This window comes from Arachis duranensis, chromosome 9, assembly GCF_000817695.3.
Source record: "Arachis duranensis cultivar V14167 chromosome 9, aradu.V14167.gnm2.J7QH, whole genome shotgun sequence".
NCBI classification, from domain to species: domain Eukaryota; kingdom Viridiplantae; phylum Streptophyta; class Magnoliopsida; order Fabales; family Fabaceae; genus Arachis; species Arachis duranensis.
The window spans coordinates 15,663,695-15,674,731 of record NC_029780.3 but is presented as its reverse complement, the minus strand read 5'-3'; the positions used below and the strand labels follow the sequence as shown (position 1 = coordinate 15,674,731).

Below are 11,037 nucleotides of genomic sequence, written 5' to 3'. Positions count from 1 at the left end.
GGGCTAGAGGTTCCTTACCTTACCGTCTATCATTTGGAGACAAGACCCAGCTAATTTGATCCTAAAAACCAAAATTTAACAAAATCTCAACACAATTACTCAAAGATTTCCAATTAGGGGAAGGATGAACTGAGTGTGACATTGAGATTTTCTTACTGAATTATTTAGTGGGTTTTGTAGAGGATTCCGAGATGAATGCGTTGCTGTTGTCGGCTCGTCAATTAGAGCTCTGGATTGAAAGTTACGGCGACAAAAGTTGGTGGCGAATAGCGTCTTCTAACCCCTCTCCCACCTCTCTTCACTCAGCGTGAATTCATGATGAGCGGATATATTATATACTTTTGGCATCATTTTCGTATAGTTTTCATTATCTTTTGTTTAAGTTTTATTATATTTTTATAGGTTTTAATGCAAAATTCATATTTTTGGATTCTACTTTGAGTTGTTGTGTTTTATGATGATTTCAGGTATTTCTGGCTGAAATTGAGGAGTTTTAGCAAAGTCTGATTCAGAGATAGAGAAAGGAATGCAGATGTTGTCAGATTCTGACCTTCATGCACTCGAAAGAGCATTTTTGGAGCTGCAGAAGTCCAAATGGCATGCTCTCAACTGCTCTGGAAAGCCAACATCCAGGACTTTATAGAAATATATAATAGTCTATACTTTGCTTTGAAAATAAATGCCCAAAACTGGCATTCAACACCAGCCACCAACCTCATTCCTGGCGTCCAATGCCCAAAAGGGAGCAGCTGGCGTCCAACGCCCATTCAGGAGTCCCAAGCTGGCGTCCAATGCCCCAGAGGGAGTACCAACTCGTAGCTTTACTCAAGCTCAGCCCAAACACTCACTAAGTGGGCCCAGAAAGTAGATTTTCACACTACAAGACTAGTTTATCTTATTTCTGTAATTCTTAATTATCAAATTAGTATATATAGACAAGAGTTCACCCTTGTTAAAAACTCTTGCCCACTCTATATGTTTTACATTTTTTTTTGTAAGCAATGAGTCACTAACCTCCTAGGTTAAGGTTAGGAGATATGTTGATTCTTATGGATTAATAATATAACTATTCTATTTTAATCTATGCTTGATTCTATTCTAAGATGTATCTTTGTTCTTCATCCTAATGGATTGGGAGTATAACTTGACCGTCATCCCTATTCACATGGGTTCTTGCGAGTCCTTGACGGGATAGTATTGAACCACATGCTTGATTATATATCTCTTAGACGGCTAATCCACGACTTTGTTGGGTACTTGGAGACATCAGTGCAGCCGAGGTACGGTGCGATTAGGGCCTTTGTGGCATAGTTTAGAAACACAGGAGTAGCGCTCTCTTATCCGGAAGATCCAACCTTGTCTGTGGCATTTTGAGTAGGATTACCAATGGAATGGACTGTTAGAGCTTTACCCCTGTTTAGATTAGATGACCGCTGACCCAATGTTTGATCTGAAGCAGAGGAGATTAATGACCGCTGACCCAGCATTAATCATTTACAGCCTGCCATGGAATGAATCAATCAGAAGTTGGAGTAGATGGTGAGAAAAGTTAATCCAGAAGGAAGAAGCATCTCCAAAGCCTCAATTGTTCTCATACCATTGATTTCGCACCTATCTAGTAACGTTTTATTTATTTATTCTGTTTTATGCATTTTTCCATAACAATCATCTTTTCTATCTGCCTAACTAAGATCTACAAGGTAATCATCGCTTACTCAAACCAACAATCTCCATGGGATCGACCCTCACTCATCTGAGGTATTACTTGGACGACCCGGTGCACTTGTCGGTCTATCTGTGCGAATATTGAGGAGCTAGTTTCGCGCACCAAGTTTTTGGTGCCATTGCCGGGGATTGTTCAGATTTGACAAACTACCGGATTATCTTGTTGCTTAGATTAGGTACTTTTTACTTTTGTTTGTGTCTTTTTGTTTTCTTTTTCAAAAACTTTTTCAAAAATCCATCTTTTCTTTGTCTTTTGTTTGAGTCTAGGGCCAGTTCTTAAGTTTGGTGTCCTTTTTGTGTTCTTTATTTTCTTTAAATTTTTGAATTTGTTCTTGAGTGTTCTTGGTATTCAAGTTATTCTTGTTTCTTTTCTTGTTTTGATCATAAATTTTATAAGTTTGGTGTCTTTTGTTTGTTTTTCTCTTTCTTCATTAATTCAAAAAATATATCTTTTTTTATCTTTATTCAAAAATTTCGAAAATCTTGCTTTCTTTTTTTATTTTAATTGAAACATTTTAAAGTTTGGTGTTTTCTTGTTAGTAATGTCAAATTTCAAATCTTATCTTTTTAAATCTTTTCAAATTTTTTCTTTTAGTTTGATCCTTTCCTATCTTATCTTTCTTTCAAAATTTTAAAATTAAAAACTTTTTCAAATCTTTGTCTTATCTTTAGTTTATCTTTCTTTAAATTTCAAATCATTATCTTATCTTATCTTAATGTTAAATTTCAAATTCAAATCTTTTTAAAATCTTCACAATATCTTATCTTTTCAACTTATTTTCAAATCTTTATCTTATCTTGTTGATTTTTTCTTTCCAAATTTAAATTTCAAAATTTTTAAAATCAAATCTTTTTCAAATCTCCTATCTTATCTTATTCTCAAATATTTCTTAATTAGTTACTTATTTTTTCTTTCCTCTTTTTCAAAACTTCCTAACTAATTACTCTCTCTTCTATTTTCAAAAACTTCTTACTTATTTGTCTTCCTTCCTTTTCGAAAATCACACTCAAATTTTTCAATTCTTTTTTAATTCAATTAATAACTAAAATAAAAACAAAAATATTTAAAATTCTAATTTCTCTTTTTTACTACTTAAATTTTCAAATACTTCTGCCCCTCTATTCGAATTCTTCTTCTCATTCTCCTATCTTCATTCTTCTTTCTTCTTCACATCTCACAGGGAGTTCTCTATTCTTTGGCATAGAAACTCACATTCTCTTTCTTTCTTGTTCTTCTTTTTCTTGTTTATGAGTAGGAACAAAGATAAAGAACTGCTTTTTTTATCCTGATCCTGAACCTGAGAGGACCCTAAGGAAGCGTTTGCAACAAGTTAAAGCACAACACTCCGGAAAAGACCTCACAGTACTTTTCGAATAAGAAACCCAAAATACAAACATGGCAGCCGAACAGAATAATGAAGGAGATGCAAGGAAGGTTCTTGGTGACTTTACTGCACCCACTTCTGACTTCTATGGAAGAAGTATCTCCATACTTGCCATTAGAGCAAATAACTTTGAGCTTAAGCCTCAGTTAGTCTCTCTAATGCAACAGAATTTCAAATTTTATGGACTTCCACTGGAAGATCCACATCAATTCCTATTTGGATTCTTGCAAATCTGTGATACTATTAAGACCAATGGAGTGGATCTTGAGGTCTACATGCTTATACTTTTCCCCTTTGCTGTTAGAGATAGAGCTAGGATATGGTTGGATTCTCAACCTAAGGAAAGTCTAGACTCTTGGGAAAAGTTGGTCAATGCTTTTTTGGCCAAGTTCTTTCCACCTCAAAAAATGAACAAGCTCAGGGTGGAAGTTCAAACCTTCAGACAAAAAGAGGGTGAATCCCTCTATGAAGCTTGGGAAAGATACAAGCAACTGATCAAGAGATGTCCTCTTGACATGCTCTTAGAATGGGGTATCCTAGGCATCTTTTATAATGGTCTATCTGAGATGTCTAAGATGTCATTAGACCATTCTGCTGGTGGATCACTCCACTTGAAGAAAATGCTTGAAGAGGTGCAGGAACTCATTGAAATAGTTACAAACAACCAATTCAGTATACTTCTGAGAGAAACCCTCTGAACAATGGGGTAGCTCAGAAGAAAGAAGTCCTGGAGGTTGACACTCTGAATGCTATATTGTCTCAGAACAAGATCTTGACCCAACAAGTCAATACGATCTCTCAGCATTTGACTGGAATGCAAGTTGCAGCTGGCAGCACTCAAGACACCTCCTATGATGGAGATGCCTATGATCCAGATCAACCCATGATGGAAGAGGTAAATTACATGGGTAAACCCTATTGAAACACCTACAACTCCTTATGGAGAAATGATCCTAACCTTTCATGGAGAGATCAATAGAAGCCTCAACAAGGCTTCAACAATAATCAAGGTGGAAGAAACGAAAATAGGTTTAACAGTAATAAACTATTCCCATCTTCTCAGCAAAATATGGAGACTTCTAAGCAGAACCTCTCTGACTTAGCAACCATAGTCCTTGAACTCTCTAAGACCACTCCCAGTTTCATAACAGAAACTAGGTCCTCCATAAAAAATAAGAGGTACAAGTTGGTTAACTGAGTAAGAGAATCCCTGAGACCCCTCCTAACACTCTCCCAAGTAACACTGAAGTAAGCCCAAGGGAAGAGTGCAAGGCCATCACTGTAGAAGTTGAGGCTGAATCTGAAAGTGATGATCTGGCGTTGAACGCCAGTAAGGAAGACCTTACTGGGCGTTCAACGCCCAAAGAGGAACCATTATTGGCGTTAAACTTCAGTAAGGAAGGCCTTACTGGGCGTTCAACGCCCAAAGAAGCACCATCACTGGCGTTGAACGCTAGTAAGGAAGGCCTCACTGGGCGTTCAATGCACAAAGTGGCACAAAAGCTGGCGTTGAACGCCAGTAATGGGGGAGTTGGACGTTCAAATCCTACTAAAGACTTCCTTATTGAAGAACTGAAGGCAACTAAGGCTCATGAGGAGACTATAGAAGTTCCATTGAATGTCTTATTGCAAATAATGGATTATGAGGATCACTCCTCCTCTGATTAGGAAGAGGAAAATAGGAAAGAGCAAGTTGCTCGGTACCTAGGAGTCCTCATGAAGCTAAATACCAAGTTATTTGGAACAGAGACATTGGAGTCAGAACCACTAATGCTCACCATGGAACTCAATGCCTTGGTTCAAAAGAAACTATCTCAGAAGCTGCCGAATCCTGAATGCTTCTTGATTCCTTGCACCATAGGCACAATTACATTTAAGAAGGCTCTATTTGACCTAGGATCAAGCATAAACCTCATGCCACTCTCTGTATTGGAGAGGCTGGGAATCTTTGAGGTACAAGCTGCAAGAATCTCACTAGAGATGGCAGACAAGTCAATGAAAAAGGCATATGGTCTGGTAAAGGATGTCTTAGTAAAGGTTCTCAACCTTTACATCCCTGCAGATTTCATAATCCTAGATACTGGGGAGGTAGAGGATGAATCCATCATCCTTGGAAGATCCTTCTTAGCCACTGCCAATGCCATCATTGATGTAGCAAGAAGAGAGCTAGTCCTGCAATTGCATGAGGACTGTATCTTATTCAAGATACCTAGCCCTAACTCTCCCTCTGACAAAAGAGAGACAGTTGTGCAACACCCAGTGTTTTAACCCTCTCTCTCAGTGCAAAGTTATATAGAGCCCCCAGACACCAATTTTAAGTTTGTTGTCGAGCAACCATCATCAAGCACTGAGAATAAAGGTACTAAGAAGAAAGTACCTAAAGGCTAGAGGGACAAGAAAATCTCTACTGAGGACCTCTCACCTGGCATGAGAGTTGTCTTCACTGACAACCCAGTCATTCTACACACTGTGAACAAGATCCTGTCTCTAGAACATGTAGAACTCATCCATGAGAGCACAGGCAAAAGTTCACTATAGGGGGCAAAATTCTGAGCCCCTATCCATCTCCATAAGAAACTAACCGTCAAGCTAGAGACGTTAAAGAAGCGCTTGTTAGGAGGCAACCCACCCATAATTTATGTTAATTCTATTTTTCATTAAGTTTATTTCAGTTATATTAGTTTAATTTTCATATTTGTTTCTTTAAGTTTATGATCATATGCAGTAGTTAGAACAGAAACAGATACATTCAAAACTGGAAATAGAACACCCTGGAGTAGGTAACTTGCTGGCGTTGAATGCCAGACAAGGAGGCCAGAATGGGCGTTCAATGCCCACAAGGAGTAGCATTGCTGGCGTTGAATGCCAGCCAGGGAGCATGAAGCTGGCGCAAAGACTGCGCGGTTAACGCCCCAAAAGAGGCAGAGATCTGGCGTTAAACGCTAGGAAGGAGGCCCCCAATGGGCATTCAACACCCTATAAGGAGCATATAATTGGCATTGAATGCCAGCCAGGAGCAGGAGCTGGGCGTTCAATGCCTATAAGGGGGCAGAGAATTCGGATTTCCTAGCCTCTCAGGATCAGTGGGTCCCACAGAATTTCCACTTACCTCACCATCTTCTCTCTCTTACTTTCACTCTTCCTCACACACTCTTCCCCATAAACCCTTAACCAATCACATCCATATCTCTTCCCAAAACCCATCGTAACTCCCCCCAACCCCCACCTACTTCAAATTTAAAATTTCCCACCCATTCATTCGAACCTACCCCATCCCACCCTTATAAATACCGCTTCCTCCAACCCTTCATACGCACACCTCATACACTAAAGCCCCTACTTGACCGAAACACTCTCTCCCTCCATCTCCCCTATTCTCTTCTTCTTCTACTATTTTCTTTCATATTTTGCTCGAGGACGAGCAAAGCTTTTAAGTTTGGTGTTGGAAAAGCCTTGCTTTTTGCTTTCTATTCACACTTGTGGCACCCAAAGTCGAAGAATCCTTTAGAAAGAGGAAAGGGAAAGCTGTTACTTTCACCTCCGAACCTTGGGAGATGGAGAGATTCATCACCAAAGCTCATCAAAATCACTTCTATGAAGTAGTGGCAAAGAAAAGGGTGATTCCTAAAGTCCCCTTTAGGCTCAAAAAATATGAGTACCTAGAGATCCGATAAGAAATCTAGAGGAAAGGTTGGGAAGTTCTAACGAATCCTATTCCAGAAGTTGGAATCTTGACGGTGCAAGAGTTCTATGCTAATGCATGGGTCACTAAAAACTATGACACTAGTGTGAACCCACATCCCAAAAATTGGAGTACCATGGTCCGAGGGCGACCCTTGGATTTTAGCCCGGAAAGTGTAAGGTTGGCGCTCCATTTGCCAATAATGCAAGGAAACCCACATCCTTACACTAGAAAAGTCAATTTTGATCAAAGGCTGGACCAAGTTCTTTTAGACATTTGTGTGGAAGGATTTCAGTGGAAGAGAGATTCTCATGGCTAGCCTGTCCAACTAAGAAGGCTTGACCTCAATCCCATAGCTAGAGGATGGTTGAAATTTATCCAACGCTCTATCATTCCTACTAGCAATTGGTTAGAAGTGACCAATGACAGAGCCATCATGATTCATTGCATCATGCTTGAGAGTGAGGTGGAAGTACATGAGGTGATACCTCAAGAATTGTACAAAAAAGCTAAAAAGCCTTCCACCTTAGCAAGGTTGGCTTTTTCCCACCTTATATGTCACTTATGTAATTTAGCTGGACTTGTCATAGAAGGAGACATCCCCATTGAGGAAGACAAGCCCATCACTAAAAGAAGAATGGAGCAAACTAGAGAGCCTACACATGCACCTCAACAAGAGCATGTGGAGCTGCCTCAACAAGAAATACCTGAGATACCTCAAGGGATGCATTTTCCTCTCCAAGACTATTGGGACCAATTGCATACTTCTTTAGGAGAATTAAACTCCAACATGGATCAGCTGAGGATGGGACATCAAGAGCACTCCACCATCCTCCATGAAATAAGAGAAGATCAAAGAACCATGAGAAAAGAACAACAGAGACAAGGGCGTGACATAGAAGACATCAAGTGCTCAATTGGATTCCAAAGAGGAAGCAGTAGCAGCCGTCACTAAGGTGGTCACGTTCCATACCTCCCTTTGCCTATGTCATTTATCTGTTTTCCATGTATTTTGTTTTATTGTCTGTTTCTAGTGCATGATCATCTTTATTTTATGTCTTAAAGCTATGAAATATCCCATGCATCTCTCACCTTGCTTAAAAGAAAAATTTTATTTGAAAAAAAAGTAAGATGCATGAATTTTGAGTTATACATAAGAATAGTTCAATTATTTTGATGTGGTGGCATTGCTTTTACTTTCTGAATTCCCGAATGAACAGTGCATATTTGATGTTGAAGTAAAGAATGTTGGCTCTTGAAAGAATGATGATAAAAGTGAAGTATTATTTGTAATTTGAAAAATCTAAAAATTTGATTCTTGAAGCAAGAAAAAGCAGCAAAGAGCAAAAAGCAAATATATATATATATCAAGACTTTGTGCATCAATGGGTAGGAGGGCCTAAAAGAAACAAAATCTTGGCCTAAAAAGTTTAAATGAACTCCTCCACTAACTATATGCTTGTGGTGTGAGGTGTCAAGTGAAAAGCTTGAGACTGAGCAGTTAAAGTTGTGATTTAAAGCAAAGAGTATGCTTAAGAACTCTGAACACCACTTTCTGAGGATTCTAGCAAAGCTGAATCACAATCCGAAAGGGTTCACCCAGTTAAGTGTCTGTGGCGTTTATGTATCCGGTGGTAACATTGGAAAACAAAGCGCTTAGGGTCACGACCAAGACTCAAAAGATGCTATGTTCAAGAATCAAAAGAACTAAACTAGGAGAATCAATAGTATTATCTAGATTCTTAGTTCCTAGAGATGCCAACTATTCTGAGCTTCGAAGAAAAGTGAGATGCCAAAACTATTCAGAAGTGAATAGCTACTAAGTCCCGCTCATCTAATTGAAGCTGAGCATCATTGAGAACTCTGAGATTAATTGTATCCTTCTCTTCTTTTTAATCCTACTTTGTTTTTGGTTTCTTGGGGACAAGCAATAGTTTAAGTTTGGTGTTCTCATGAGCGGATATTTTATACGCTTTTTGGCATCATTTTCATATAGTTTTCTTTATGTTTTGTTCAAGTTTTATTATATTTTCATAGATTTTAGTGCAAAATTCATATTTTTGGATTTTACTTTGAGTTGTTGTGTTTTATGATAATTTCAGGTATTTTCTGGCTGAAATTAAGGAATTTTGGCAAAGTCTGATTCAGAGACAGAGAAAGCACTGTAAATGCTGTCAGATTCTGAACTCCATGAACTCAAAAGAGCATTTCTAGAGCTCTAGATATCCAAATGGTGTGCTCTCATAAGATATGGAAAGCCAACATCTAAAACTTTCCAAAAATATATAATAGTATATACTTTGCTTTGGAAATGAATGCCCAAAACTGGCATTCAACGCCAGCTATCAACCCTATTCCTGGCGTCCAACGCCCAAAAGGGAGCAGCTGGCGTCCAACGCCCATTCAGAAGTCCCAAGCTGGCGTCTAATGCCCCAGAGGGAGTACCAACTCTTGGCTTCACTCAAGCTCAACCTAAACACTCACCAAGTGGGTTCAGAAAGTGGATTTTTGCACTACAAGACTAGTTTATCTTATTTCTATAATTCTTTGTTATCCGATTAGTATATATAGACAAGAGTTCACCCTTGTTAAAAACTCTTGCCCACTTTACATGTTCTACATTTTTTTCTGTAAGCAATGAGTCACTAACCTCCTAGGTTAAGGTTAGGAGCTATGCTGATTCTTATGGATTAATAATATCACTATTCTATTTCAATCTATGCTTGATTCTATTCTAAGATATATCTTCGTTCTTCATCCTAATGGATTGGGAGTGTAACTTGACCGTCATCCCTATTCACAATGGGTTCTTATGAGTCCTTGACGGGATAGTACTAAACCACAAGCTTGATTATACATCTTTAGACGACTAATCCATGACTTCGTTAGGTACTTGGAGACATCAGTGCAGTCGAGGTACAGGGCGATTAGGGCCTTTGTGGTATAGGCTAGAATCACAGGAGCAGCGTTCTCTGATCCGGAAGATCTGACCTTGTTTGTGGTATTTTGAGTAGGATCACCATGGGAATGGACTGCTAGAGCTTCACCCCCGTTCAGATTGGAGATTAATGACTGCTGACCCGGTGTTAATTATTTACAGCCTGCCATGGAATGAATTAATCAGAAGTTGGAGTAGATGGTGAGAAAAGTTGATCCGGAAGGAAGAAGCATCTCCGAAGCCTCAACTGTTCTCATACCATTGATTTCACACCTATCTAGTAACGTTTTAGTTATTTATTCTGTTTTATGCGTTTCTTCACAACAATCATCTTTTCTATCTGCCTAACTAAGATCTACAAGGTAACCATTTCTTTCTCAAACTAACAATCTCTGTGGGATCAACCCTCACTCACCTGAGGTATTACTTGGACAACCGGGTGCACTTGCCGGTCTATCTGTGCGAATATTGCAGAGTCAGTTTTGTGCACCAATTCCCTTTGGTTTTGAGGGAAAAGTGGTTGAAGCCACTTATAGGAGGATGAATGGGTTGGGCTTTAGGCTCAATATGGACCCGGTTTAATCGGTTTGTCCCTTTGGCCTAATTTTGAGGCAAAAATTTTAAAATTAGTGTCAAAATTCTTGGTTTAATTATGTGTACTTCTTTAAAATATAAAATTTAATTTTTAATATATTTAAATAATAATTAATTTATTGGCTAATTATTTATTAATTTCGCGAGTTTTACAAAAAACAAAGTTACAATAACCAAAATAACAAACAAAACCCTAAAATACATATATTAAATACACTTGCAGGGAGGGGTGGCTTGGTGCATCCCCCCTCTTGTGACCTGATTCACCATAATTTGAACACCATTGAATCTGCTCCCTTTTAGATAAGCGACTCTGACTCCTATCCTCAGCTTTCTCAAGACCTCTTTTTCTCTTTTTTATTGGTCTGTGGCTAGGCTTCCTATAGGGTTCTGACATCACATCATCAAAATCAGTCTTCTCCCATAGATCTGGGCCATTTACAGGGTATATGGCTGAATCAAAGTACCTAACATAAGCCTCCTTCTTATAGCAAACATCAACATATGATCTGAGTGCCTCCCTCTGTTCCTCCATTCCAAGAGCCTCTGAATTCAGATACTAAATTGAACCCCCCCAATAAACGCAAGACACCTCCTTCTAAGTTTAGGAGTGCTTATTATCCTGGGTTTGATGCTATTGGGTTTAGCGAGGAGTACATCATTCTTCATAGCTCAATTGCTATGGATGACTGTTTAGTGGAGAAACATTTGGA

At 38.8% G+C, this 11,037-nt stretch overlaps 1 non-coding gene across 1 annotated transcript; it reads right to left on the bottom strand.

The window, feature by feature from the left end:
* Positions 1-3,523: 3,523 nt before the first annotated feature.
* LOC127741952 (small nucleolar RNA R71) lies at positions 3,524-3,627 on the bottom strand. Its single transcript, XR_008003139.1, has one exon. It is a non-coding gene; the product is annotated as a small nucleolar RNA R71 (small nucleolar RNA).
* Positions 3,628-11,037: the final 7,410 nt, after the last annotated feature.